Source organism: Notamacropus eugenii, chromosome 1, assembly GCF_028372415.1.
Source record: "Notamacropus eugenii isolate mMacEug1 chromosome 1, mMacEug1.pri_v2, whole genome shotgun sequence".
In the NCBI taxonomy this organism is placed as follows: Eukaryota; Metazoa; Chordata; class Mammalia; order Diprotodontia; family Macropodidae; genus Notamacropus; species Notamacropus eugenii.
Window position 1 is genome coordinate 381,089,909 of NC_092872.1, and position 19,603 is coordinate 381,109,511.

Here is a 19,603-nt window from a genome sequence, read left to right on the forward strand (position 1 = left end):
CTTTGGAAGGCAAGCAATTCAATATAGGCCAAATCTGTGTAGTTTTGCAAATGACTTCCATAGTAGTAGTGTTGTGTAAGAACTAATTGTATTTCCCTCCATCCTATCCTGTCCCCCATTACTTCTGTTCTCTTTTTTGATCCTGTCCCTCTCCATGAGTGTTGACCTCAAATTGCCCCCTCCTCCCCATGTTCTCCCTTCCATCATCCCCCCCACCCTGCTTATCCCCTTATCCCCCACTTTCCTGTATTGTAAGATAGGTTTTCATACCAAAATGAGTGTGTATTTTATTCCTTCCTTTAGTGGAATGTGATGAGAGTAAACTTCATGTTTTTCTCTCACCTCCTCTCTTTATCTCTCCACTAATGTCTTTTGCTTGCCTCTTTTATGAGAGATAATTTGCCCCATTACATTTCTCCCTTTCTCCTTCAGATATATTTCTCTTTCACGGCTTGATTTCATTTTTTTAAGATATGATCCCATCCTCTTCAATTCACTCTGTGCACTCTCTCTCTATGCACATGTATTTCTTTTAAGCAATAGATTGTGTGGCTTTGTTTTCTTATTCATTCTATTACTATTTTTCATTTTATTGAATTGTTTAATAATTTTAGTTTGAAGTAATCACTTGTTCTTGTTCAGTTTTATCTGACCCTTCATGACCCTGTGGGCCATAGCATTACTGTACATGAGGTTTTCTTGGCAAAGATAATGCAGTGATTTGCCATTTCCTTTTCTAGTGCATTAAAGCAAACAGAGATTAAGTGACTTGGCCAGGGTCTCAAAGCTAGTCAGTGTCTGAGTCTGGATTTGAACTCAGGCCTTTGTTACTACAGGCTCAAGACTTTATTCACTGAATCACCTATCTGCCTCTAAAAAATTATCATAGACTAGACTATCATAAATTTATATTTTCTTCCATTGGTCTCTGATATTTTAAAAATATGTGTGTGTGTGTGTGTGTGTGTCTGTGTGTGTGATTATGTGTGTATGTCTATTCTCCTGTTTTTTAAAGAAAGTACTTTATCTCTACATTTTTTTTTCTTGATTTACTTTAAGGCAACCCTATTTCCACAGGCTGCCTTTCTTTCACTCTCCACCCTTATCCCTCCCACTTTCCTTAGTTTCAAAGTTATTAATCTAAATATACTTTTTATTTTGTTCATTTATTTAGTGATTAATTATTCCCTTCTTATTTTTCTCTTAAATAAGTAAACAAAATTCTGGTCCTGTCTTTCCCTTAATTTTTAATTTTCTGTACCTTTTCTTTTTTAAAAAAATTTATTTATTTAACTTTTAACATTCATTTTCACAAAATTTTGGGTTCCAAACTTTCTCCCCATTTGTCCCCTCCCCTACCCCAAAACACCGAGCATTCTAATTGCCCCTATCACCAATCTGCCCTCTCTTCTAACATCCCTCACTTCCCTTGTCCTCATCTTTTCTTTTGTCCTGTACGGCCAGAAAACTTTCTGTACTCCATTACCTGTATTTCTTATTTATTGTAGCAAGAACAGTATTCGACAGTTGTTCCTAAAACTTTGAGTTCCAACTTCTCTTCATTCCTCCCTCCCCACCCATTCCCTTTGGGAAGGCAAACAATTCAATATAGGCCATATCTGTGTAGTTTTGCAAATGACTTCCATAGTACTTGTGTTGTGTAAGACTAACTATATCTCCCTCCATCCTATCCTGCTGCCCATTGCTTTTATTCTCTCTTTTGATGCTGTCCCTCCCCATGAGTGTTGACCTCAAATTGCTCCCTCCTCCCCATGCCCTCCCTTCCATCATCCCCCCCACCCTTCTTATCCCCTTCTCCCCAACTTTCCTGTATTGTAAGATAGGTTTTCATACCAAAATGAGTGTGCATTTTATTCCTTCCTGTAGTCGAATGTGATGAGTAAACTTCATATTTTTCTCTCACCTCCCTTCTTTTTCCCTCCACTAAAAGGTCTTTTGCTTGCCTCTTTTATGAGAGATAATTTGCCCCATTCCATTTCTCCCTTTCTCCTCCCAATATATTTCTCATTCACTGCTTAATTCCATTTTTTAAGATATGATTCCATCCTATTCAATTCACTCTGTGCTCTGTGTGTGTGTGTGTGCGCATGTGTGCATGTGCGTGTGTGTGTGTGTGTGTGTGTGTGTGTGTAATCCCACCCAGTACCCAGATACTGAATAGTTTCAAGAGTTACAAATATTGTATTTCCATGTAGGAATGTAAACAGTTCAACTTTTATAAGTCCCTTATGACTTCTCTTTGCTGTTTACCTTTTCATGCTTCCCTTCATTCTTGTGTTTGAAAGTCAAATTTTCTTTTCAGCTCTGGTCTTTTCATCAAGAATGCTTGAAAGTCCTCTATTTCATTGAAAGACCATTTTTTTCCCCTGAAGTATTATACTCAGTTTTGCTGGGTAGGTGATTCTTGGTTTTAGTCCTAGTTCCTTTGACTTCTGGAATATCCTATTCCATGCCCTTCTGTCCCTTAATGTAGAAGCTGCTAGATCTTGTGTTATCCTGATTGTATTTCCATAGTACTTGAATTGTTTCTTTCTAGCTGCTTGCAATATTTTCTCCTTGACCAGGGAACTCTGGAATTTGGCCACAATGTTCCTAGGAGTTTCTCTTTTTGGATTTCTTTCAGGTGGTGATTGGTGGATTTCTTGAATACTTATTTTGCCCTCTGGTTCTAGAATATCAGGGAAGTTTTCCTTGATAATTTTATGAAAAATGATGTCTAGGCTTTTTTTTTTTTTTGATCATGGTTTTCAGGTAGTCCCATAATTTTTAAATTGTCTCTCCTGGATCTATTTTCCAGGTCAGTTGTTTTTCCAGTGAGATATTTGACATTATCTTCCATTTTTTCATTCTTTTGGTTTTGTTTTGTGATTTCTTGGTTTCTCTTAAAGTCATTAGCCTCCATCTGTTCCATTCTCATTTTGAAAGAACTATTTTCTTCAGTGAGCTTTTGAACCTCCTTTTCCATTTGGTTAATTCTGCTTTTGAAAGCATTCTTCTCCTCATTGACTTTTTGAAGCTCTTTTGCCAATTGAGTTAGCCTATTTTTCAAGGTGTTATTTTCTTCAGCATTTTTTTGGGTCTCCTTTAGCAAGGTGTTGACCTGCTTTTCATGCTTTTCTTGTATCTCTCTCTTTTCTCTTCATAGTTTTTCCTCCACCTCTCTAACTTGATTTTCAAAATCCTTTTTGAGCTCTTCCATGGCCTGAGCCCATTGAGTATTTATTTTGGATGTTTGGGATATAGAAACCTTGACTTCTGTGTCTTTCCCTGATGGTAAGCATTGTTCTTCCTCATCTGAAAGGATGGGAGGAGATATATGTTCACCAAGAAAGTAACCTTCTATAGTCTTATGTTTTTTCCCTTTTCTGGGCATTTTCCCAGCCAGTTACTTGACCTCTGAGTTTCCTCTACACACCCACCTGGCTTCCACATCTACCCAGCTAGTGCTTAGGGGCTCAGATTCAAATGCTGCTTCCCAGCCTCAGGGCTTTCCGCAGAGGCGGGGCTGCTATTCAGTGTGAGATTATGTTCAGGTGCTCAGGTGGGGGCAGGTATGCCACACGGGGCTCAGTTCCCTCAGGGAGTTTATGCAGAGACCTTCAACAATGGATCTGAGCTCCTGCCTGCTTTGGGAGCCCCTGTCTGCTGCTGCTTCCTGACGGGGCCTGAGTTATGGAGACACCCCACTCCCCTCTCTGCATGCCAAAAAGACTCTCTCACTAACCTTTGGTGCCTGCAGGTGGAGGGACCTGCATGGCCGCTGGAGATTCTGTCCCTGAAGCCTGCTCGGATTTGCTCCTCTTGGGTGCCATGTGGTATACCTTTTCTTAAAAGGATCTTTTCCTTTTTTTATTCATTAATTCTCTTCCCTTTCTGTGCTTTGATTCATGACCCTTACACTTTTCATTCCTTCCTTAATCTCTGTGTTTTTTATTGAATTAAAACTTGTAGTATACTTATTTTGTATTCTTTCTTTTAAAGAATTTCTATTTTATTACCTTATAGATGTTGCTTTGTTCCTCGCCGCATACCTTTTTTTGTGCCTCACTCATGTAATTGTCAATTTCTGTAGTACAGAGAGTATAAAATTACTACACTTTGGTAGAAATTTCCCTATGACCTTGATAATGAAGCCCATTTACTATCCCCTGACCTCCTCATGATTATTTTCTTTTCCATTTGCCAGCAAATCTCCAACCCTTAATCCATGTATTGATTGCCCCCAAGAGATCAGATTCTACTTCTGATTCAGGATGCTGTTCATGGGTACATAATACACACTTGAAGGTATTGGTCTCTCTCTGCCTCAGGTCCCTACACATTATACTATTTATAAGGTCCTTATCTCCCATCACAGGATCTTTCCCTTCCCTGGGAAAGTCCTTCATTGGGATCTCCCCCCATCAGTAATTTGAAACCTTCTCTCTTTCCTCCCTATTTCAATGCCTCCCTTTGACACCTCACCCATTTTCCAATAGTTGATAGATTTAAGATGTTATTTTCCCTTCATTTAATCAATTGACTTGATTAGGGAATATCAGATATTCACCTCTATTTTTTTCCTTTCATGTCCTCTTTTATGTGCCTTCTAATTCTTGAATTTAGACCTATAAAACAACAAGAAATTGATTCACTTGCCAGCAGGGTTTTAGGAATTTAATCCATGTTGTTTCAGTCCTGTTCATCTACCCTCACTGCTTTTAATTTTCCACTTTTCTCTTTATCTCTCTGTGTACTTTTAAGTAGAAATTGCTTAGGGATCCATATGTTATTTTGTGGTAGCTGTTGTTTGTAATGACATAAGTGTCTTCCTCTTTCTACTTTTCCCTCTTTTTCTGGGGTAACATTTGGTTTCTTGTACTTTTCTGGGTAGCTATAATTATTTATCTTGGGTTTCTATTGTTTAGAGTGTTTGCAAAGCAAACAGTTTGCATATGTCTGTTTTACTTGTAGGAAGGTTTTAAGTGATTTTTAGTTCATTGACTTTGCTTCTCCAATGTTTATTGAATGTTCATGTCCTTTCATGGAGCATTTACTTTTATGAGGCTTACAAGAAAAATGTTACCTGAATTACACTTTGCTCTTTGGAATGTATTATTCCATTCTCTTCTGTGATTTCTGGATGGTACAGAATAATCTTGTGTTATTTAATTCCTTTATATATAAAGGTCTTCTGGTTACTTGAAGAATTTGGCATTTGTCATTAAAGTTAGTAAATGTAATAATAAGTGTTAGTGTTTACAGCAAAAGGCATTTTTTTTTCAATATGAGATGTATGATTTTTTTCCTACTGTCACTTTTTTCCTGTTTTCTGAATTTCTAGGCAATTTCTTGTATTATCTCTTGTGTTTTTTTGAATCCTTGAGTTGTATCTACATATTTTTGAGATCAATAGGTTTTCATGGTATAGAGATAATATTTTGGGTTTTATTTTTGTTTACATATTTTGAGACTAGGTATCCCTCTTTCAGCTAGGATGCAAATACAGAGGCTCCTCTTAGTTCTGTTCCTGCTATTGATCAGCATGGGCAGCTAATTGGTGCAGTGGATAGAATGCCAGGCCTGAAGTTTGAGATTCCTGACAAGTTGTTTCTTTCTTTCATTTCTTTGAAAATATTCATCATCATATATTGAAATTTTGTTTTTATTCTGCCAATTATTTCTATTATGAATGCCCTAATTTCTGCTTTTATCATTCTGTTTTCTCTCTTACTTCTTTGTGGAAAATAGTCTATGTCCCATGTTCTCTTGGAAATCCACAGGGATCTTGTCCCTCATGAGATGATCATTTAATTTCATTTGTCTTTCAGTATTTACTTACATATGTTTGGACTTATTTAAATATCTGGTTGTCTCATTAGCTTATTAGTTTCTGGGATTTTTTTTCTATTACCCTTTTGGGAAATTGACTTATTGGGTCATACTTTCTCTACTTTCTTGTATTTTAAGGTCCCATACAACTCTGTCTAACACTGTGTTCTATATTTTCAGGATCCTCCTAAAATAACATTTTGTATTCTAAGTTCTGATATATTTTTTCAGACTTGTGTATCACCAATCATGGCAGCACACATGAGAACTGCTGCTTTGAAAGATTTCAAGGGTCTAATCACACAGTATAATGAACTCTCTATTTATTCATCAATAAACTAAACATTGTTCAATAAAGTAAAGCATAACATTCATAGCAACATCCTTTAAAAATGTATCTGTTTATCTGTCTCTCTGTCTGTCTGTCTATCTATCTATCTATCTATCTATCTATCTATCTATCTATCTATCTATCTATCTATCTATCTATCTATTGGTCTGTCTGTCTGTCTGTCTGTCTATCTATCCATGTATATCCCATAACACTTAGTATGTCCCATGGCACATAGCATATATCATTACATTCAGTAGCATTTCCCAAAATGCTTGTTTACACAATCTGGACATCCCAGACTAGGGTCTTCCCTAACACAACACATTCTTAAGGGATAGCAGAAAATACCACATCATCCACCCCTAGGTCACAGTAAGAACATCACACTACACAGCATATATCATTGCATCCCCAAAATCAGGGGGTCTCAGGGTAGCATCTTTCCTAGAATGATGTGTCCTTAAGGGGTAGCAGAAAATATCACACTGCCCACCCCTAGGTCACAATAAGAACAATCTCTCCAATCAACACCTAGTGTCCAAGCAAAGTTCTCTTACATCCTAACTCAAGGTTGACTTTCAAGTCCCATGGCTCTTTCTCCGACTCTTGCTTGGGTTCACACATAGGCAGCTCTCCACTTCTGCTCCATTTTTCAGCTCACAGGGACTGCTCCACTCCAACCTCTCCTGGATCATGTCTGCTGCTTCTGCCTCTGGGAAAACAAAGTTCAACAGACCAACAATACTGACATATACTACCAACACTGTCTTTTGAATTCACCTCCAAAGTCCAGAGCCTCTGTGATAATAGCTAAGTTCACTTTAACCGCTCTCTTAAACTCAGCCTCCTTCCCATAGAGCCACACTATGGCTCTATTTGCTTGCAAGTCTGCTCTCAGAGGTCTCCTGTTAACACTCTTCTTCTCAATGCTGGCTCACCTTTTCAAAGCTGACTCTCTTCAATGTCTACTTTCTCAACACTTGCTTTCTTTACATACAGTTCTACTCAGGACCTGATTGACTAGAATCCACATGTATGCATGTGATTGGTTAGAGCCCACTTACATGTCTGATTGGCTAAAATTCAATCCAGAAAAACAGCAAAAGATCTTACTTTGTTTGCTGTTACAACTTCTAATTCTGAGATTATTTAGCTCCATGAATCCAGGAAATGCAAAGTAGAAATCAAGTATTGTCTCTGGACCCTGAATTTATAATCTCTCTTAAAATTTTGTGAATAGAACATGATAAAGTTCATGACAAAAACTATTTTATTATCCTTGAATTTCATTGAAGGTTGCTTAGTAAACATGAAATATGAATGTGTGATAAATTTTAGAATTTGGATAACTCTTCCCTAAAGTATGTTAAAGTTGAAAAAGCTAAATTTTTTAGGTAGCTTCCTTGACTTGACATTCTTTCTCTGAGCATGCTACTATCCCTCTTAAAATAAAGTGTTTCACAGGACATTTATCAAGTCTGACTTCATCGATAAGCCTTCCCTTTGACCTTGGCTGCTGTCCTTCCCTCTGGTTGAAGAGGGCAGAAAGTGGAGAGCTTTTTCTAAATCCCCCATTTAAAGAGATAGCTGAGCTCTTTTCGTTTTTCAATCTATCTATCTATCTTCAGCTTCTTTTTCTGTGTTGTTTTCCTCCAATTAGATTATTAGCTCCTAGAGAACAGGAACTGTCTTTTGCCTTTCTTTTGATCCCCAGTGTTTAGCACAGTGCCTGACACATAGTAGGCACATTTATTAAATGTTTTTGATCGACTGATTCCTGTAGCTCACACTGATATTAACTCCTCTAAACTCTTATATAATGGTATTTATTGTACATAATGTCAATTTAACTGAATCATATCCATTTTGATATTTCCAACATAAATGAAATTACAAGAATGAAGTAAGCTGTGAGAAATGGAAAAGATGACCCATAGCTTTTACTCACAGAGGAAAATAAAAGCATTGATTTTATCATGCATCCAAAGACATAAAGAAATAGTACTTGATGGGGGCACTCATTAGAGAATTCTAACCTTGCAGTATTCATGGTGAGCCTAAACAAATAGAGCACCAAGAAGATAATTAAAGTGTATGTGACAAGGCCTCCTTTGTAGGAGGAAGAAGATATTTTCCTTTCTTATTATGAATTTAACAAACATGAACATTTCAATATATGAAGAAGAAAAGAAGGGGATTGAAACCATGAACTTCCATTTGTGTGATCTTTTAAAAATTTAAAGTCAATTTCACACAGTAGTAACATAAATATACTTTTTGTTTGTTTTTCTTTCTGACTTTAAAAATGTATATTTTAAAATTTTTTATTGATACTCCATTTTTTTCATCTCTATCACTATCCACTAACTCCCTCTACCCCCAAATGAAAACACTCTCTTGTAACAAATAAGTATAGTTAAGCAAAAACAAGCAAAAACAGAGTAATATTATAAAGTACTTGAAAAGATTCTCCAAACAAAGTTAACATCTGTCTTGATTTTTGGCAACAGCAATCCCCAATCTCTAGAGATTACAAATTTCTAAAAATTATGATTTGTATATTTTTAACATCCATTTAAAAAATTAGTTCAGACTTTTCTCCCACCTTCCATTCTTCCTCCACCCACTGTGAAGGCAAAAAATGTGATCTCAATTATACATGAAAAATTAGGCAAAATATACTTCAATATTAGCCATGTTGCAAAAAAGCAAGAAAAACAAAGCTTGAAAATATAGTTCACTTTGAATTTAGACTCCATCATTGGTCTCTCTGGAAGTGGATAGCATTTGCCATCATCAGTCCTTTGGAACTGTCTTGAATCATTGTATTCATCAGAATTTCTAAGTAACTTACAATTGATCATTGTACAATATTGCTGTTACTGTGTACAGTGTTCTGGTTCTACTCATTTCACTATGCATCATCAGTTCATATAAGTTTTTCCAGTTTTATTTCCTGAAATATCCTACTGATCATTTCTTACAGTACAATACCATTGCATTACAATCATATGTCACAAGTTGTTCAGCCATTCCCCAACTGGTGGACATTCCTTCAATTTCCAATGCTTTGCCACCAAAAAAGAGCTGCTTTAAGTATTTTTGTAATATAGGTTCTATTTCTTTTTTTTTTTTATCTCTTTGGGATACAGACCTAGTAGTAAAGAATGTGTAAAGTTTTATAGCCCTTATGGCATGGTTCCAAATTGATCTTCAGGTTGGTTGGATCATCAATTCACAACTCCACCAGCAATATATTAGTGTTTCCATTTTCCCATATTCCCTCCAACATTTTTCTTTTCCTTTTCTGTCATATTTACCCACCTAATATGTGGGAGGCAATACCTCAGAGTTGTTTTAATTTGCATTTCTCTAATCAATAATAATTTTGATCACTTTTCATATCACTATAGATAGCTTTGATTTCTTACTGCCTGATCATATCCTTTGACCATTTACCAATTGGGGAGTGACTTGTATTCTTAAAAATTTATATTTATATATTTGAGAAATGAGGTGTTCATTAAAAAAAATTTGCCATAACTTTTCCCTAGTTTCCTGCTTTCCTTCTAATCTTGGCTGTATTGCTTCTATTTGCATAAAACCTTTTAAATTTAACATAATCATACTCATCCATTTTACATCCTGTAATGTTCTGTATCTTGTGTTTAGCTGTAAATTCTTCCCTCATCCAATGATAGGACAGATAAAATTTTCCACCATCCCCTGATTTGTTCATGAGATCACCTTTTCGGTCTAAATCTCTTACCCATTTTGACTTTGTCTTTTATGGTGTGAGATGCTGGCCTATACCATCATCTCACCAAGTTTGTTACAAAACAAGTTTCTGACAAAAACACCAAGTTTCTTCCAAACTGATTTCCAGTTTTCCCAGAAGGTTTTGTCAAATAGTGAGTTGTTGTCATTAAAGCTTGGATCTTTATATTTATCAAATACTTGATTATTATGGTCATTTACTATGGTATATTATATTCTTATTCTATACCACTGATCTGCTACTGTATTTCTTAGTCAGTTACAGACTGATTTGATGATTATCTTTTTCTAATACAGTCTGAGACCTGGTACTTCTAGGTCACCTTCCTTCACATTTTTTTTTCATTGATTCCTTTGATATTCTTGGCCTTTTCTTCTTCCAGATTAATTTTATTATTTTTTTCTATCTGGTCTCTGTAGTAGCAAGAGTTAGCCATAGCTTCTACCTCTAATATATATTGGCTTTGTGAGCCTAGACAAGTCACTTAACCTCTCTCAGTGTCTGTAAGATTCTTTTTTTAAAAAAAATTAATTTATTTGTTTTCAGTTTTCTACAATCACTTCCATATATCTTAAATTTTCCCTTCATCCTCCCCCACCTTCCCACCTCCCTCTCCCACTCCTCCTCAAGATAGTGTGCAATATTATATAGTTTCTACACATACATTCTTATTAAATACATTTTTACCTTAGTCATGTTGCATAGAAGAATGAAAATGAATGGAAGAAGCCATGAAACCAAAACAAAACAAAACAGAAGAGAAAATGGTCTGCTTCATTCTGTGATCCAATTCCATAGTTCTTTCTCTGGATGTGGAAGCATTTTGCTTCAAGTGTCCATTGGGAATTTTTTAGGTCCTTGTGTTGCTATGAAATGCTAAATGTACCAGAAAAATAATTCACACACTGTGGTTGTTGCTGTGTACAAAGTTCTCCTGGTTCTGCTCCTTTCACTCATTAGAAGTTCATAGGGGTTCTTGCAGGCCTCTCTGAAGTCTTCCTGTTCATCATTTCTTATAGCACAATAGTATTCCATTACATTCATATACCACAACTTATTCAGTCATTCCCCAATTTATGGGCATCCCCTCAATTTCCAGTTCTTGTCCACCACAAAAGAAAGCTGCTATAAATATTTTTGTACATGTGGGACCCTTTCTCATTTTTAGAATTTCTTTGGGTTATAGTCCTAGAAGCAATATTGCTGAATCAAACAGTATGCATCCATGAGTGGAAGAAAGGAATTTCTGAGGAAAAGAAGACAGGGTCACTTTGTTTCTAAAAGATTAAAGAAAGCTAGGACCTGGCTTGTCAGGCAGTCAGAATATAAGATATGCCATGCTTATTATGTATCAGGCACTGTGCTAAGCACTAGGGATAAAAAGAAATGCAAAAACGTAAACCCTCAAGGAGTTCATAATATGCAAAAAGCAATGTATTAGAGGTGCATATGTTACATATATGCATTCATGCATATGTATATGTTACATATAAATTTCTTTGTATATATATATATATATAATATTCACATATAGATCAAATGAAAAGAAGGTCATTATGGAAGAAATGGACTATCAATTAGTAAGACAAGGTAGGTGAGAGGAAGAACTAGAAAGGCCTTCTAAAGAAGATAAGATTTGAATCGAATTTTAAATAGAAGATAACCACTGGAAGTGAGGAGAGAGATAATTCCTGGGATGGGGGATTGTCATTCCAAACACTCAGAGACAGTAGCTGGAGGAAGTGTCATGTGTAAGGACTGACAAATAGGTTATCATAACATGCAATGGGAAATCAAATGTAAGACTAGAAAGTTAGAAAGCAGCCAGGTTATAAAGGGATCTGGACTTTATGAGTTGTTCACATGGTGTCTAACTGAGGGAAATGTGAAATATTTGACTATCAATCCCACCAAAGGTCTTTGCCTTCCTGCTGGAATGATGGAGTTTTACTTCCTGTATCTATTCATGTGTGCCTTTGAGTCCTGTCAGTCTTGTATTGTTTCTATTATGGAAGAAGAAAAAAGCTGTTTGGTAGTCAATAACCATACTGTAGATTGAGAAGACTTGTTGGATGGATTCCTGCTATTCACATTGAGGAAAACCCTAGGCATGAACCACCCCTAAGATTTGTTTTATAGATTTTCTTGGAGTTTTGTTCCAGGATGGGAGCATATGCAAGACAGAATCTGACCTTCCAGGACTGAACTTGGCAGAAAGATGAGAGAGAGAGAGAGAGAGAGAGAGAGAGAGAGAGAGAGAGAGAGAGAGAGAGAGAGACAGACAGACAGACAGACAGACAGACAGACAGACAGACAGAGACAGACAGGTAATCTTCCATATCAAAATTTCCCAGGATTGAACTCAGGTCTCTTTGAGCCCAGAGTCCCTTGTGGAGGTCCCCTGAGCCAAGAAGAAAAAGCTTCAAAGCAGTAAAAGACCCAGAGCAGGCCTCCTATGTACTGCACACATTGTTTTTGGAAATTCATTTGCAGAAACACAAAAACAGGGATCACATAAGAACTCACAAATTGAAAAATAAATAAATGAAAAGAAAATGAGGGGGAAAATTCTCAGGTATAGGTTTTGAGCTGCACTGACAAAAAAGGACACCCCTTCTGGCCCCCCCTTAGAGTGAGATCATGTAATCATCCAAGTGTAAAAGTATGTTGCTCACTTGGCATTTGACATTTGTTTTGTGTTGTTAGTGTATCTTTTCTTAGGTATATGATTCCTAAACCTAACTAGTTACTGTAAGCTTCTTGAGCATAGGGGTTACACCTTATATCTTTTGTATCACCTAAAGCTTTAGCACCAGAGCTATAAGGGTGTAATCAATAAATCACAAAATCATAGAATTGTTGGAGCTGGAAGAGACGTTAGAGATAAAATAGTTCAACGCTTTTTTTTTTTTTTTTTACAAATGAGAAAGGTGAAGACCTGAGAGGAGAAAATACCCAAGCTTTTCATAATTCGAATCTCAATCAGCGTATGGTTATATATTGTATATGGTTATAATATTCCTTAATGTTTTCATATGTGTTAAGTATTATCTCCTTAACTAGATTGGAGACTTACAGGGGAAACTATCGAGGTTTTAATGATTCATTTGTACTTCCTATGTTATTTATTATCCTATTCTAGAATCATGACATCAAATTGTAAAGCTGGGAACTACATCCAAGGTCATTCTTGACAAACAATCGTCCCAGTCTATGTTTTGAATACCTTCAGCAGATGGCCTTTGAAGATACCCATTTTAGCTTCCATGTAACTCTGATTAGTACAAAGTTTTTACTATTGACTATTTGTTTGGGGAGAAAAAATCCTGTGCTGAATGACTCGAACACCACATCAAACTGTGATCTTCCTGTTTTCCTATTTTCCTCACAAAGATTATGTATTTTTTTCAGGGAAGCTTTCTTAGTTTTTTTTTTTCTTTTCCAGAATTACTTCCCCTATCCTGAGGGACCACATGCATTTTTAATATCCTGAGTAAACATATTTGACATCTTTGAACAGTGGAGTAATTACAGGTGAGACCTCAAAATGCTAAAGGGAGAAAGGCTACCCAGTTAATTAACCCTGGACAATAACTGGTCTGGGTAAAGGTAGAAGGGGAAAGGTAATAGCTCTTCTGTGGTGGGGGAAGACGATTCATATCCCTGCCTCACAGGACTGTTGCCTCTGTCAGCTGCCACCATATGACTTCCCTTCTAGTTACACTATGCCATATTCTGAGTTTTCTTACAACTTTGGCATCTTATATTTTATGTTCCAAGGTCCCTTCCAGACCTAGGATTCTATTTGTATGTAATTCAAAGTCTAGTCCTTTAACAGCTAATACAAGTTTACTTTATCATATTATCCCTACATAAGAGCATATACTTAAGATAATGGAGCATAAACAACTCCTACATTTTAAGGGAGGAAGGAAGGTGAAATATGGGCTCAAATAAAACTTGAAAACAGAAAATGCTCTTAGGTAACAAGGACCACCCCTGTATATGCCTTTTGTCAGATTTATAGCCAAGGTCATGGGACATGATTTGCTCTGAATTTTAAGACACTGTTGCCTCCTCTCTACCTGTCATTTACATCAAATACAGAACGCAAGATGATGTTTTTTATACAACCATGGCAAATCTCAACAAGGCCATTTTTTTTTTTTGATTCAGAATCATTCTGGTTTGAACTTGTAATTATTTCAGGTAATTTATGGCTCTGGGAAACTTTTGTATGGGCTGTGTCATATTTCATGAAAACTCCATTAAACTAGAAGGAACTTAGGCTACATTTGTTATGATGCTACTGTTTACCAGAAAAAAGTTAGTTCACTGTCTTCTGATTCAGAGCCACTGAGGAAATGGGAAGTAGGTGCCCCCATCCCTGGATGCTACACATTGCTCCTTGAGTGGCCACTCTCCAGATTATGCTTCCTGGGATACAGGCTCCCCTATTTCATTGCCTTTGCTCTTCCTCCCAAAGGCAGCTTAAAACAAAGGGCAATGCTTAGAATTAGTGGTCAACAAGGGTCAAGACTTAGCATATGACTGCAGCTGGTAAGAATTCAAATTGTAACAGAAGTTAGAATTTAGTCTAGGGCCAGAGTCATGGCTGAACCAGTCCAAGGCCAAACAAAGTCAAATTGTGATCTACCTAAGAAGGGAATCCATGGCTTTTCTATCATTAGCATTGACAACTTGAGCTAACAAATTCTGGGTCTACATACACCCAACTCCTGTCCTAATGCCTTCTCTTAGAAAAAAAGGTAGCATGATAGAATGATAAGAGCATTGAATTTGGAGTCTGAAGTTATGGTTGAAAAATTCAGACTCTACCACTTAACTATCAGTATGATCTTGGGCTCAAGACTTGACTTTGTCTCCTCTACAATGAAAAAGTTGGATTAGATATTTGCTAAACTGCCTTTCAATGGTAAATGTAATTGTTAAACTTCTTTTTTTAAATTATCTTAACGTGTCTTTATTTTTTTTAAATTTAGCTTCTTTTTAATGTTTATTTATCTATTTTATGTTTTCAATATTCATTTCCACAAAATTTTGAGATCCAAATTTTTCCCCATCTCTCCACTACCAATACCCCAAAACACTGTGCATTCTGATTACCCCTTCCCCCAATCTGCCCTCCTTTCTAACATGCCTCCTTTCCTTTGTCCCCATCTTCTCTCTTGTCTTGTAGGGCAAGATAAATTTCTATACCCCATTACATGTATTTCTTATTTCCCAATTGTATTCAAAAACAATTCTAAACACTTGTTCCTAAAACTTTGATTTCCAACTTCTCTTCCTTCCTCCCTCCCCACCCATCCCCACTGAGAGGGCAAGCAATTCAATATAGGCTATATATGTGAAGCTTTGCAAACATCTTCTATTATAGTCATGTTGTGTAAGACTAACTATATTTCCCTCCATGCTATCCTGCCCCCCATTTATTCTATTCTCTCTTTTGACCTTGTACCTCCCCAAAAAGTTTACTTACAATTGCTCCTTCCTCCCATTTGCCTTCCCTTCCATTATCCCCTCCACCCCACTTATCCCCTTCTCCCCTAATTTCCTGTAGCGTGAGATAGATTTTCATACCAAATTGAGTGTGCATGTTATTCTTTCCTTAAGCCAAATGTGATGAGAGTTAAATTTCACTTTTTCCCACTAACCTCCCCCCTTTTCCCCTCCATTGAAAAAACTTTTTCTTCCTTCTTTTATGAGAGATAATTTGTCCTATTCCATTTCTCCCTTTCTTCTCCCAATACATTCCTCTCTCACCTCTTAATTTTATATTTTTAGATATGATCCCTTCCTATTCAACTCACTCTGTGTTTTGTGTGTGTGTGTGTGTGTGTGTGTGTGTGTGTGTGTGTGTATAATCCCTCCAACTACCCAAATAATGAGAAAAGTTTCAAGAGTTATAAATATTATCTTTGCATGTAGGAATGTAAACAATTTAGTAAGTCCCTTATGATTTTTCCTTCCTGTTTACCTTTTCATGCTTCTCTTGATTCTTATGTTTGAAAGTCAATTTTTCTGCTCAGCTCTGGTCTTCTCATCAAGAATTCTTGAAAGCTGTTTATTTCATTGAATAACCATTTTTTCCTCTGAAGTATTATACTCAGTTTTACTGGGTAGGTGATTCTTGGTTTTAATCCTAGTTCTTTGACTTCTGGAATATCATATTCCAAATCATTCAGTCTCTTAATGTAGAAGCTGCTAGACCTTCTGTTATCCTGATTGTATTTACACAATACTCTAGTTGTTTCTTTCTAGCTGCTTGCAATATTTTCTCCTTGACCTGGGAACTCTGGAATTTGGCTACAGTATTCCTAGGAGTTTCTGGTTTTGGATTGCTTTCAGGAGGTGATGGGTGGATTCTTTCAATATTTATTTTACCCTCTGTTTCCAGAATATCAGGGCAGTTTTCACTGATAATTTCATGAAAAATAATGTCTAGGCTCTTTTTTTGACCATGGCTTTCAGGTAGTCACATAATTTTTAAATTGTCTCTCCTGGATCTATTTTCCAGGACAGTTGTTTTTCCAATAAGATATTTCACATTATCTTTCATTTTTTTCATGTTTTTGCTTTTGTTTTGTAATTTCTTGGTTTCTCATAAAGTCATTAACTTCCATTTGCTCTCTTCTAATTTTTAAAGAACTATTTTCTTCAATAAGCTTTTGAACTTCCTTTTCCTTTGGGCTAATTCTGCTCTTTAAAGCATGCTTCTACTCATTGACTTTTTGAGCTTTTTTGCCAATTGAGTTAGCCTATTTTTCAAGGAGTTATTTTCTTCAGCATTTTTTAAGCTGTTGACTCACTTTTCATGATTTTCTTGCATTGCTCCTTTTTGAGCTCTTAAATGGCCTGAGATCATTGCAGATTTATTTTGGAGGTTTGAGTGAAGAAGCTTTGACTTTGATGTATTCTTCTGATGGTATGCTTTGTTCTTCCTGATCTGAAAGGATGGAGGAAAATACCTGTTTACTGAGAAAGTAGCCTTCTATAGTCCTATTTTTCCCTTTTTTTGGGTATTTTTCCATGCAGTTATTTGACTTTTGAGTCTTTTGTCAAGTTGAGGGCATACTCCAGCGACCCATAAATTCTCAGTTCCTCCAAGGTGGCACTGTCAAGAGAGAGGAGTTTACTCATCTTCCTGGCCTGTGCTCTGGTCTGGGAGCTACCAAAGCTTTTTTGCCCAGGATCTGCAAGTAGAATTCCCTTTGCAGAGCCTCCACCATGCCAGCCAGCACTCTTCCTCATCCCTGGGTTGCCACTCAGGGCTGAGACCCAGATCAGCTGCTCAGTTCCGCCAGGGGTAGGTAGAGGGCTCCAAGAATGGATGCTGCTGCTGCTGCAGCTGCTGCCACTGCTGCCTGGGGCTGGGGTTAGGCAGGGACCCTGCTCACTTCTCACTCATGTGAAAAAGCTTTCTCACTGAACTTTGAAGCTGTCTTTGGCATTTGAGGGATCTGTGAACTGCAGCTACTGCCAGAGATTCCATCCTCAAGGTTCTGTTCCTGCTGTTGCCATGTGACCAAGTCTGGGCTGGGCTTTGTGGGCTGCACTCCACTCTGCACCCTGTGCAACAGACCTTTCCTATTGGCCTTCTAGGCTACCTTGAGCTGGAAATCTCTTTTACTCTGTAGTTTTGTGGCTTTTGTTGCTCTAGAATTTGTTTAGAGTCATTTTTTACAAGTATTTTATCTACTGTGGGGGAAGAACTAGAGTATGCATGTCTTTCTACTCTGCCATCTTGGCTCTACCCCCTATTCTTAGACTTCTAACCTAATTTAAACAACTCTTGGCTACAACTCCCTGTTTTCCTTTCAGATCCAGTTGCCTGGACAAGCAGGGGTCCTCATTGGGAGACAGCAGGAAATGTGAAATGAAGAAAAACCACTTGGCTACACCCAGAATACCAGAGCTCAGCTCTCTGATGCATAGCTGTGAGCTGTTTCATCAATCTCCAGGAGAAAAAATGATTATTTTTCCTATAACACAAAGCTGCCAATCAGAGCCACATGAAAGGAAGGCCCAAGGATTTGTGAGGACAAAAGGTTAAGATAAACTGTTTAAGGCCTCAGCTGCCAGGGTCATTCTTGGAGGGTGTGGGGGTTTAGGGCAAACTTCACATTGTATTTTCCCTCAAATTTGATTTTCGTTAGTAATAAGAGTAACCTAGAAAATAAACAGTAGTCACAAGAGACCAACAGTCTAAAACGGTACATGTGAAAGAGGTGATGAGTAATTGTACCTCATTTGCTTCAGGTGTCTCTATAGGGTAATTGTAAGGTATAAGAGCCTGAGGTGTGGGGTGTTGACTTTTAGCATCAGTTAGAGAAAGGAGAGTTAGCTTCTCTCTTCCTCCCCTATCAGCTGCTTACCAGGATGAATGTCTGGATTCCAAAGGTACAGAATATTTTCCCAAAACTTTGGAACATGAACAGTAAGCCCAAAGGTGGAGACCTGTGGCCTCAAAGCCGCATGTGGCCTGGAGGCTGCAGATTCCCCACCCTTGGATAAATCAAAGTTACCACATGCAGTGGGAATGCAGGACTGAATTCTCATCTTCACTCTCTCACTAAAGTGCAACATGCCCTCAGGCAAACCTCTTTACTTCTCCATCATTTGTCATTCCTTCTTAGCCTGGTATTCCATTCTTCATTATGAGCAGCACATTCTACTTTGGGCAAGCTCCAACTGTTAAGGAGTTTTTACCTCATCATAATTCAATATTTCAAGAAACAGTGATTCTTTTTTATGTGGGTGGCTTCTCCTATGAACACATATTGAGATAACTCTATGACTAGTCTTGGTAGAGTTACTGTGGTTGAAAAAAATCATCACCCTCTATTGAGCTTTCTGGAAATTAGGGACGGTCACCTTTGGAGAATATGGTCAGTCACTGAGCATCTATTCAAAGCCTTTTTAGCCTTCAAGACCTGTCAAAACTTACCTGTCAAAACTTGTGTAACATTGCCTATGAGAAGCCAGAGTCATCTCCATGCTACCATAAGCACTGGTAAAACTTAGTGCATGATTTATTCCCTTTATATTTGGTTGAATGATACCTCCCTGAAACTTCTTACCAATGGCCTTAGCTCTGTTCTCCAGGGACAAGGAGAGCAGGTCTAATCCATATGACAACTTCCACATGACAACTCTTCAAATATGTGAAAATGGTCATTTTGTATCTAAGTCTTCACTTCTTCAAGCTAATCATTCCCAGTTACACTGACTAATCCTCATCTGATAAGATTCCCAATCCCCTTTATCCTATGTCCTCCTTTGGATGTGCTCCAGGTTGTCAACCTCTCTGTTAAAATGTGGCACTCAGAACTGAACACAATTCACCAGATGTAATAATGGTTCTTGCAAATGACTTGCATTCCAATCACTTCTCTCTTCTTGCATAATACAAAACAGCCATATGAAAACATCTCAAGTCTGCTGTAATTAATCATCAGCAATGGTAACCCATCCAGCTGAGGTGGACATCCTGCCCGTCAGTTGTGGTTTGTAGGTCATTCTTGAGAGCTGGAAGCCAAAGAAACCTGGCACTACAGCAAGCTTTGAATGCCTGAGCCTGGGATTAATTAGCCTGTGATCTGTGTCTCTAAATTCTTGTTTGTTAGTTGCACCTGATA

General features: G+C 37.4%; 1 long non-coding RNA gene across 2 annotated transcripts in view; it reads left to right on the forward strand.

Moving 5' to 3' along the window:
* The window catches only part of LOC140526008 (uncharacterized), a 143,455-nt gene extending 125,295 nt beyond the window's left edge, over positions 1-18,160 (forward strand). For both annotated transcript variants that reach the window (XR_011974201.1, XR_011974203.1), the window contains 2 exons: positions 13,390-13,478; positions 17,787-18,160. This is a non-coding gene — a long non-coding RNA (uncharacterized lncRNA). The remainder of the gene's footprint in view (positions 1-13,389; positions 13,479-17,786) is intronic.
* The last annotated feature ends 1,443 nt before the right edge of the window (positions 18,161-19,603 follow it).